At 37.7% G+C, this 11008-nt stretch overlaps 1 pseudogene; it reads left to right on the plus strand.

Annotated features, from left to right (window-relative positions):
* Positions 1–3234: 3234 nt before the first annotated feature.
* On the plus strand, positions 3235–4344 carry LOC147528439 (uncharacterized; annotated as a pseudogene).
* The last annotated feature ends 6664 nt before the right edge of the window (positions 4345–11008 follow it).

Genomic DNA, 11008 nt, shown 5'->3' on the forward strand with positions numbered 1-11008 from the left:
TGGAGAAGTGAAGGCTCCAGGGACATGTTATAGCAGCCTTCCAGTACCTAAAGTGAGCCTATAAGAAAGGTGGAGAGGGAGAGGGTATATGGTGATAAGACAAGGGGAAATGGCTTTAAACTGAAAGAGGGGAGATTTCAGTTAGATCTAAGGAAGAAATCTTTTACAATGAGGGTGGTGAGGCACTGGAACAGATTGCCCAGAGAAGTTGTGGATGTCCCATCCCTGGAGGTGTTCAAGGCCAGGTTGGATGAGGCTTTAAGCAACCTGATGTAGTGGAGTGTTTCCCTACCCACGTCAGGGGTGTTGGAACTAGATGGTCTTTGAGGTCCCTTCCAACCCAAACCATTCTATGATTCTATACATATAATGTTGTTCAATCCCTGTTGATGAAACAACATAGATGCTTTGACAGTTATATAGGTTAAGCTAACACAAAATTTTGTCTCAAATTATAACTAAAATGCCACAAATTTTTCTCTTAAACTATAACTAAATTGCAGCACAGTCTATTTATAGGCACAGAGGCAAGAGGTGACTACATTACCCCTCTGTGGAGAAGATAGATTGATGTTGGTCACTGGGTGGAATGTGGTGGTGAAAATCCCCACCCTGGGCCTTATTGTGATGACAACATCAACCATCATTGTTCTTGTTTTGACTACAAGTGCAGTCAGCTGGGACGATCTGGCACTTTCCGATCTCATCTACTAGAACAGTGAGTTTGAACAATTAGGCACTCCCTAACTACACCTGGAACTCCTGTTACCAGAATCACAGTCCACTCTGAAAGTTGCCACGATCATCTGACAAAAATTATGGCCAAAATGAACAAAGTACTTACCAAAGTCAATTATCTTGTGACTCTATAAATACTGATCCTAAGAGAGGCCTTTAGAGCTCTCTGGGGTTGTAGCAGGATGGTATGCTGTATCCCTTTTCTTGTTTTCCTCCCCTTGAGTTGGGATGCCTCTCAGGGCAGACTGTCAACTAACTGAAGCTGATGAAGGGTAGCACTGTCTGCTGATAAAGCTGACAAAAGATAGCACCTTCTGCTGATAAAGCTGTAGAAGGGTAACACCATTTTCAAACTGAAGCTGATGAAGGTAAACTGAGTAATTGACTATATTTTGATTTTGAGATGTTTTAAGATCATTTGGTATCAAAAGTTATTATAATCTGCAGAGAAAGAAACATCTTGATCATAAGTTAACTTCTATGACTGTGTGTTTAAAACTTTGTTGAAGCTTTAATTAAGACTGTGTTAATCATAACAAATTGTTGATTGACTGATTAAGTATTGTTGGAAAATCCTACAATCTAATCTTGTGATTTATTGTAATAATGCTAATGAATCTTAAGTTGCTGCTGTCTTGCAATCACATAAAACCCACAACAGTATTTTAAAGCACTACTACTGAAATCCCTATACCTAATCCCTTTAGGCATAAACTATTGACCAAGTCCGGGACTAGGAGTGGATTCAGCTGCACCTAGACTCCTCAATGAGGAATTTAGAAAGCAAGGGGGTCCAGTCTTAACCTTGTGACTCAATGGAGGTCCTCCCTCATAATTTTTCCCTGATCCCTGAGCAAATCACTCCAACCTGATTCTGGTTTGATTTTGCAAAATCTCTATGTAAATAATTTCCCCTGATTCCTGTGTAAATAATTTTAACCTAATTCTGATTCAATTTCTCTTTTGTGAACTCCTGTGTAGTAAGTAATAGGCTGAACTTTGATGTTGAACTCTGTTAAGTTTCACTTCTACAAATTCATATTAAAATCATGTTTATCCACAACACCAACTGTTAACCTAACACTGCCAAGTCCCACTAAACCATGTCCCTAAGCATCACATCTACATGTCTTTTGAAGGACTGTTGTAGTTTAACCCAGCCGGCAACAAAACACTACACAGCCACTTGCTTATCCTCCCGGGGGAATGGGGAAGAGAATTAAAGGATGAAAGGGAAAGAGACTTGTGGGTTGACATAAGAATAATTTATTAATAACAATAATATAAATTTAAAAGTAATGATAATAAAACAATAATATGTGGAAAATATATATGTCTCTATTTATAATAATATATACAAACAAGTGGTGCATAGTATAATTGCTCACCACCTGGTGACCAACATCTATCCTGTCCCAGCAAGCAATCCTGAAACTGATAAGTCCTGACATGGCAATTCCAGATGAGCAAGAGGCCCAAAAAGACAAGAGAGTGATAGAACCCTGAGAAACTGAGAGACCTTGGAAGAGCCACAGAACTTCTTCTTGGTCAACCCTTGTCTATGTACTGGGCATGATGCTGCATGACATGGAATACTCCATTGACCAATTTGGACTTCAATCTTGAATTTAAGTGCAAATCTTGAAAGGAGTTGTGGGCCCTTTGACCCAGCTCTATCTCTCCCCAGCCTGTTGCGCTCCTGGCAAGACATGGGAATCTGAAAGGTCCTTGCTGTCTCAGTATCAGCTATAAACATCAGTGTGCTATCAGCATTCTTCTCATAACAAATCCCTGATTAGATCCAAAACACAGAGCTCTTCTTGCTGCTAAAAAGTAAAACTAACTCTCTCAGTCAAAACCAAGACAATACCTCTAGCGATGGTGACTCAACTACTTCCCTGGACAGCTGGTTCCAATGCTTAGCAAACCTTTTGGTGAAGAAATTTTTCCTAATATCCAGTCTAAATGTCCCCTGGTGCAACTTGAGGCCATTTCCTCTTGTCCTGTCAATCATCAATCAAACACCTTCCTTTCAGGTAGTTGTAGAGGGTAATAAGGTTTCCCCTGAGCCTCCTCTTCTCCAGGGAAACTCCTTGACTCACTTGGCTTTCCTAGTCAAAGTCTTTTTTTCCAACATTTTAGTGATTTTCATGATTCTGAGTAAATCAACATGGTCTTAAATTTGCCTGATTGTGCACCTGGGATTAAAAAAGTGGGAGTTTTTATACCTGAGGCTTATTATTGCACTGCTCAGGAAACAAGGAAAACACCATGTCTCTTCTTTTACCAAAATTAAAATCAGAAGGTAGAAGATGAAATATCAGAAGTTTCACAGAATAGGCTTTTTCCCCATACAAGTAGCCCCAGATGTTTCTTGCTATGTGTGGTCTTCCTCTTCAGGAGGTGACCTTTGACAGCACAGAACTGTAAAGGAGAAATGCTGATGAACATGTAAGGCAAGCAGGAGCTGAAGGATTTTGGAAGCTGCATGAGCAGATGAAGAATAGCTGCATCAGATTGGTGGAGAACAGCACAGAGGAGTACATGGCTGAACTGACAGTGTTTGGTCCTTCCCATAATCATGATGTACCGTAATGGGCCCCTCTTTGACTTATAAGGTCCAGTAAATCAGTAGAAGTATCAAGGGAGCTTGCATGCCTGAAGGTTTTGTGAACAAAATATATTTGCAACACTGAAAACTTAAAAGATTTTCAAAAGCAAACAACAGTTAGACTGAAGTTTTCATAAATGATAATGTCAAGATTTCTTAGGTTCCAAATGAATTGTCAGATTTTCTGCACCACCAAGTCATTCAAGATGCCATTCAGAGGGACCCAGACAAGCTTGAGAAGTGACTCCCTGTGAACCTCATGAGGTTCAACAAGGCCAAGTGCAAGGTCCTGCATCTAGGTTGAGGCAACCCCCAGTATCAATACAGGCTGGAGGATGAAGGGATTGAGAGCAGCCCTGAGGAGAAGGACTTGGGGATGTTTGATGAGAAGCTCAACATGAGCCAGCAATGCATGCTTGCAGCCCAAAAAGCAAATCATATCCTGGACTGCATCAAGAGGCATGACCAGCAGGTCAAGGGAGGTGATTCTGCCCCTCTATTCCACTCTGGTGAAACCCCACCTAGAGTACTGTGTCCAGCTCTGGAGTCCTCAGCACAGGAAAGACATTGACCTGTTGGAGCAAGTCCAGTGGAGGACCACAAAGATGATTCAAGGGCTAGAGCACCTCATCTATGAAGAGAGATGTTGTTGTTGTTTAGCCTGAAGAAAAGAAGGATCCAGGGACACCTTACTGTGACCTTTCAATAGTTAAAGGGGGCTTATAAGAAAGATAGTAAGAGACATTTTAACAGAGCCTGTAGCGATAGGCCAAGGGGTAATGCTTTTAAACTAAAAGAGGGTAGATTCAGACTAGATATAAGGAAAAAAAAAATATGATAAAAGTAGTGAAACACTGGAAAAGATTGCCTGGAGAAGTGGTAGATGCCTCATTCCTGGAAACATTGAAGGTCACGTTGGATGGGGCTCTGAGCAACCTGATCTAGTTGACAATGTCCTTGCTCATTGCAAGGGGCTTGGATTAGACGACCTTTAAAGGTTGCTTCCAACACAAATCATTCTATGATTCTATGATTCTAGGAAGTCCAAATAGGATAACATTAGAGTGAATTTAAAATGGATCTGAAAAAGATGGGAGCCTTATTCAGAAGCATGGTTGCTGTTGAAAGAGGTGACTTGAGGTAGAACTGGGCAGTGCCTACTGCATTTAACGCCTGGGTCCCTGATGACATTGAAGACAGAGTTTATGGAAAAAATTGGAAGAGGAAGTTTGGATCTATGCTTCACTTTGGGAATATATGATGTTATAAAAAACCACAAAAGATATGTCACAGCTTCTCATGTATGAAATATTTCATTTTAGCTGCAGACATTAGTTATAAACAGGGAGACATTAGATTTAATTGATTTTATTGTTGTTTAAATGACTGGAATGGAATTTATGGTTTTTGCAAACCACAGGAGGCATCAGAATTTTTCATATCTTTAAAAAAACCCCAAATCCTGTCTGGAATTATAGTTAGAACAATTGGGCCTACTGAAATTGTTTTTTTTTTTCAGAGCATTAGGCTCAATTCTGATAGTTAGAGCAGAGATGAACTTTTGGCTTAGAAACGAGGTTAACCCAGAAGGGTGCTATTCAGCAGGGTTTGAATTTCTGATTCACTTTCTGAGCTATTTGAAACTGCTTTATGTTGTTTGACTCATATTATTCATCTCTGTGAAAATCTGTATTAGTGAAATGTCAGCTCCTTTGCGGTAGCATATGAGGTTTTTTAAGCTGTCTATAGGTTCATAACAATATTAAAACAGGCACCTTTCTCTAAGAAAAATTTCCCATGATATCTTTTCAACCTTTCACAAAAAAAAAAAACCAGGCAGCATAGTGCAGCTCATGTCTACACCACCTAAATGTTCACACTAGTGTCATTCAGCATTTTAGAATATGTCCATATATGTTTCAGTTTTCACTTTAATACCGATTGACAGCTTTTAAAATTATGAAGAAGGATTCTTAATCTGCATTTTGTGCTCCCTGGTTTTCATTTTGCTGTCAATCAGTGCTGTTAGCCTATCTATAGAAACAAAAATTCAGTGCCTATATTCCAGTGTCTATATGACTTGGAACCTCATTTCTTGCTTCTGAAGCGTTTATGAAGCCTTAAACAGAAAACTATAACATCATACAGAAAACAAGCAACATGACCAGATAAGCACTTGAGAAATCAAGTCTTAACTGAGGAAATATACTGAATTCCATATAAAATAAAACAGAAGGTATGTGAGCTGCCTACAGATGTACGTATGTGATTTTCTTACTTGCTATTTTCATTTTCCTGCTTAAGCTTCCTCCGCAGTAACTGTTCAAAGTAGGAATCTACTACAGAAAGATGTCATATGAGCTTGTATTGTGGTAAGTTAAATCTTACCATACCTGGAAGATCGGCACAGCTTCCTGGGAGATCCTGCTGTTGTTGAAAATAATTGCCTATGGCTAAAGTAATCTGTTATGAGATTAGTTAAATGCATCATGTGGTTCCTCTGAACAGCAGTTCAATTTACATATGTTGCTTTCATATTTAGTTATTTCCACAAAATTTTAATTAAGAATACAGCTAATACATGTAATATCTATAAGGGAATGTGGAGGAGGCACTAAATCCCTTGTTTACCATACTGGGCATCTAAAATCAACAAATGCATAACAATTTGTTTAAGAAGAGAGGAAATAACAGAGACAGCGAATTAGCTTTGTCACCTGTTTTATAGCTGTGGGACTATAAAGAATCAAAGGTAAGAAAAATCAGTATTTGTCGTTTAGAAAGCATCTCCCAAAGACAGTGGTTCCTTTCCTCTTTTTTTTTATTTCACACATTCTAATTTCTCATATCTTATATAGCATGATACAAAATTATTAACAAGAAACACTGTCTTCTAATATTAACTTTCTTAAAACATTAGCAAAGAATGTCATCTATCATCATATTTCTTATTAAAGCTTGGAAGAAAGAGCACACAGCAGTGCATCTTGGAAGTCATAGCTGTGAAGAAAAACACTTTCTGCTATTTTTTCACTGATTGTGGCTAATGTTAAAATAATTACTGGTGAAGGGTGTCCCTGCTGTTTGATTGCCAAGTTCCACAATTCCAATGACTTCAGGTTCTTCCCTATTTAAAACTTTAGTTGTCTTAGTTCAGGCTATTTTATGTGTCTCTGCATGTTTTCAAACTCCCTTTACACCTCAAGCTCCCTTTGTCAGGGACTTGGCAAAATCAAAGTCTTAATGAAGATGCATTGTGAAGGAGTCTGTGCATTCCAGTGATTTTTTCTTTCTTTTAATAAAAAAAAAAAAAAGGTGGTTGGTTAATGTTGATTGAAAATAAAGTAGAAATGTGCTGTTTGTGGGCTTTATTCATTGTGCTGGTTTACCACAGTCATCCTTGTTATTGGGAGTACTCTGGGAGAAACATTACTTCAGCAAGGAGGGGTGGCCAAAATTCTCTTTTAGAAAAACATGTATTCACTGAATTCTATTTCTGAGAGTGTATTCCATTGTACCTTGAGGCTTCTTTCTTTTCAAATGACTATACTGGGATTCTCGATCTTAAAACAGAGGGCTTTTCAAGTTGCTTTTCTTTGACACTTACTATACTTCTTGTTACAAGTTAACTACAAGGAAAAGTGCAACAAGCTTACCAAAATTAATTAATTAAGTAAAGATACAGTAATAAATCATTAAGCAAAGTCTACAAAGGGCGTTTGTAATTTTAAGCATCATGCAAAGATAGTATCAAGATTCATGCATGTTTAATTAAGGCCTGCGATGCAAATGTAATTCTTCCTCCCGGTTCCTCCAAAACTGTGGCCTGTGTCAGGGATGACAATACAGGACACCACTGTTTGTTGAACATTTCCTTATTCAGGACGCTGCTGCTATGAGCATATTGCTTCTCACAGGAATTTTGCTAAAACAGGAAACATTTTTAAAAACCCCTCATCTTCACCTGCTCTCTAAATCCATAGTTATTGGTAAATCTTAGTCACAACTTGTATGTTTCTGGCCAAGGTTACCATCGTTTATTTCAGTAGAAAAAGTGCCACTTCACTTTGACTGTGTTGTACGGTCACACACAAATCCTTACCATTTTGAACTGTAACTGTGTGGACAGCCACGTAGTTTGCAGCAGCTGTTGTTTTTAGGTGAAATACCACCACCTATAGAATGCAATCAGGACTACTGATATAATGTAAAGTGGAAATATAAAGATGGTTGATTATTTTGTGTTAAGTCCAACCATTTCATTCTATCATCTGTCTTTTTTCATCACCTCCAGTGTGATATCCTGGAATGGAGTTCCTGACATGTAATAGAAAGCTGTGGTGAAAACATTAATACGTTCCCTAGTTCAAGCAGTCCATGTTGTCTCAGAAGTAAATAGAAAGTCTCCCGACCTTTTCATTTACTTCTGAGAGAACAGGCTTGAGAGGAAATATTTTGCCAGCTGTTTTAGTTTTAAATTACAGTGCCATGATTGGTTTCATTCCTGGGTCACCCATAGCAACCATTACTTGAAACCGCAAGAACAGTTCATGCTGCATTTAAAACTCTTTTGGGTTAAAGTCCAAGTGCTATAATTTATCTGATTTTTTTTTTTTTTTGCAACAATCAAATTGACTACTTTGAAAAATCATGTTATTCTTTTGAGTGTCTGCCTCTCTATTTCAATGCATATGTGGGTGCTTGGTACTAGAATATCAGTTTCTGTATCTAGTATGAGATTAATCATGGTACTGAGGTAATTCATGTCATGTACGTGCAATCAGTGGCCCGAACAGTATCTTCAGTGAGAATGAATCTTAGGCCAATACAGAGATCAACACAACCAACTTCACTTAGGTCCAATGCAGCAGATTTAATTTTATTCCAATTTTAATAGTGTCCATCAAGTAACCCAGATATCGAAATACTTAGACTGTTGTTTGTAAAGACAATCTTTCTGAGTCTTATTTAGGAGTATGTAGAACTGAATCTTAAGTTTCTTGCATTTTCCTGTGTAGATGTGATCATCTATATATGTGCAATACTATAACAAATGATTAAATTAGTCTAATAGACTGCCCTAGAAACAGATGTTTAACTGCCTTCTGTACCTATGTTTGAATCCTGACCTTTTTGTTCCCTAAAGCCAACTGTCTCTCATTTAAGTAAAATAGACAGGGTCCTCTCCTGCAACTTAAAGACAGTGACATGGCAGAGCTTCACGGCTTAATTCCCTTCCCCACGAAACAGGATGGCTCTTTACATATTGTCTATGGGGGTCAGCCCCTGGCCTGCACTGTGTCTCGAACTACACCCAGGCACTGACAGCTGGCCACTATGAGACCAATATGTGTTTTAACAGTTAAACAGTACAGATCATCCTACACTGGTGCTCAAGCCTGCACACAGACCTTGCCTAGTTTGCTAGCGAAGATGCAGCCAACCAAGCCCCACCTACCACACTCTCTGTAAGGGAAAGGAAGACACTGGGTAGGATGAAAAGAAAGAGAGACAGAAAAGCAGGGTAAATTTGGTCCTGAAGTGCATTTAGTGCACTGCCTTTTGTGCATTGCCTAGGTAAGAGGAAATACACTATCAGGGACCGCCATTACAACACTAGACCATTAATAAACTTTGGCTGGAAATAGAGAAAGTGATTGGATTTCTGCCACAAAATGTTCCGTGACAGAGAATCACAGGAATTATTTGACAACTAAGCGAGAAAAAGTAGTTCTAAAAAGAAGAATAATACTAATACATCTTCTTGTATAACACATTAACCGATGTCAAATAGTATAGCTTTACATGAGAGCATGTGCTAAATGCTGTTTTTAATTTATTAACATGTACTTTTTGGTTTCTTCATGAGGACTTTAAATGCTTAAAGCTTATAGAGTACTCTACTTGTCCCAGATTAACCTACAGTAACATTAACTCTGGTTAATGTCTCCATTGTTTCTTACCACTTATGTTGAATTTTGTGAACACTCTAGTGAACTCACTCCCCTTTTGAAGTCCTGTATGTCTCTAAATACCACTGAGTATAATCAGCTATGGTGTAATATTAAATGTCAAGGCCAAGGTCTGTCAGGTATAATTTGTTCTTTTGCTGAAATTTTGCTCAGTTTTAGTTAAACTGAGATTGCCTCTTTCAAGGAATGCTTCCATGATAGGACACAAAGCTAACGTCAGTGCTTGCTGAGGAAGAAAAAGGTTTAACAATAACATAAAAAAGGAATTGATCAGCAGACCTCAACATGATCTTTCCCATCACAACAGCTGCCACAGCCTAGCTGTCCTACACAAACCACTTGACAAAGTCTGCCACTGCAGTTACTGTAATATTTATAGCTGCACTGTTTATGACTCTACAGTTCTAGCTGCATCAGCACTTTAATTATAAACCTTATTTTCCAAAGATTTACTACTAAGCAACAAAAAAAATCACCCTCAGCTGCAAGTTTGGATGTGAAGTGTTCTCAAGTGTACATGTGTAATTTGCACTTAGGTTCTGATAGGCCAGATTCAGTGCCTACTGAATACTAAAGCCAATGGAAAAAGTAATAAGTTATCATGTATGTGTAATTATTAACATTGTTCAATGTGAATAAAGAATTTTGCATGGAAAAAAATAACTTTTTGTCTTACGCCTTTGACTCTAATGTTGTAATGATTTTTTGTAGCAACACTCTTGATTTAGTATTACTGCCATAGCTGACTTGCAAGCATATTAAAAGAGTTAAGTTCATCTACAGTAAAGGCCGGATATTGCACTCTAAACATTTACCACAACTTTCACCGCAAAAAAAACATCTCCAGATTACCCATTGCTCAGGACTATGAATTTGAGGACTGAATATTTCAGTATTTGTCTTTCTGTTTAATTTTTTTTTCTACTTTTTACCATCTGGAGACATGTACAGGCAAAACAACATAATATTTGATCTTCTAACTATGTTTGTGACATTGAGGAACTGATCTATTTAAGAGAAGACAAGATCTTTCATTATTTCATTCTCTTCAGTGTTCCATGAAGCATTACAAAACCTTTGGAAAAGCATAAACACAAATAGATACAAATATAAATGAATAAATACAAGCACATGAATAGACATACCTCTTTTAAATGATCTGCCATGTGTTTATAGCAGAGCTGGCTGAATTATTCATTAAAATAATTTGTTTGGCTAATTTTGACATTTTTCTTCAATATAATCACACTGAATTCCCCCCTTTTCTGGAAATATAATAGCAGTAAATGTTTTTACAATGTTTGACAAATTCTCTGAATTATATTTTCCTTCAATTGTTTCATGATTTGTCTACAGATGTGTGGTTTGATCACCTAGTCCTATATAGATAGCATTATTGCCCATTCAAATACTACCGAAAGCACACATGCAAGTGTTTCTATATGAAATATTTTATAAAATAAAATACAATTTGGATTAATATTTATCTTATTTTTGTGGTGAACTGAGACTTTGAAAGTACTGCTGAAACTTGTTCTTTTTGCTGAGCTTCTTACTGTGAGATGTAATCAGGTACAACTCAAGCAATGAATGAAGCAGATCTCCGTGCAATTTCTGAACAACATGGTTCTGTTCAATTACATGAGACACGATAATTTGTCCATTAACTACATGTGAAAGTAGATTG

The sequence above is a fragment of the Tauraco erythrolophus genome, chromosome 7 (assembly GCF_009769465.1).
Source record: "Tauraco erythrolophus isolate bTauEry1 chromosome 7, bTauEry1.pri, whole genome shotgun sequence".
NCBI lineage: Eukaryota > Metazoa > Chordata > Aves > Musophagiformes > Musophagidae > Tauraco > Tauraco erythrolophus.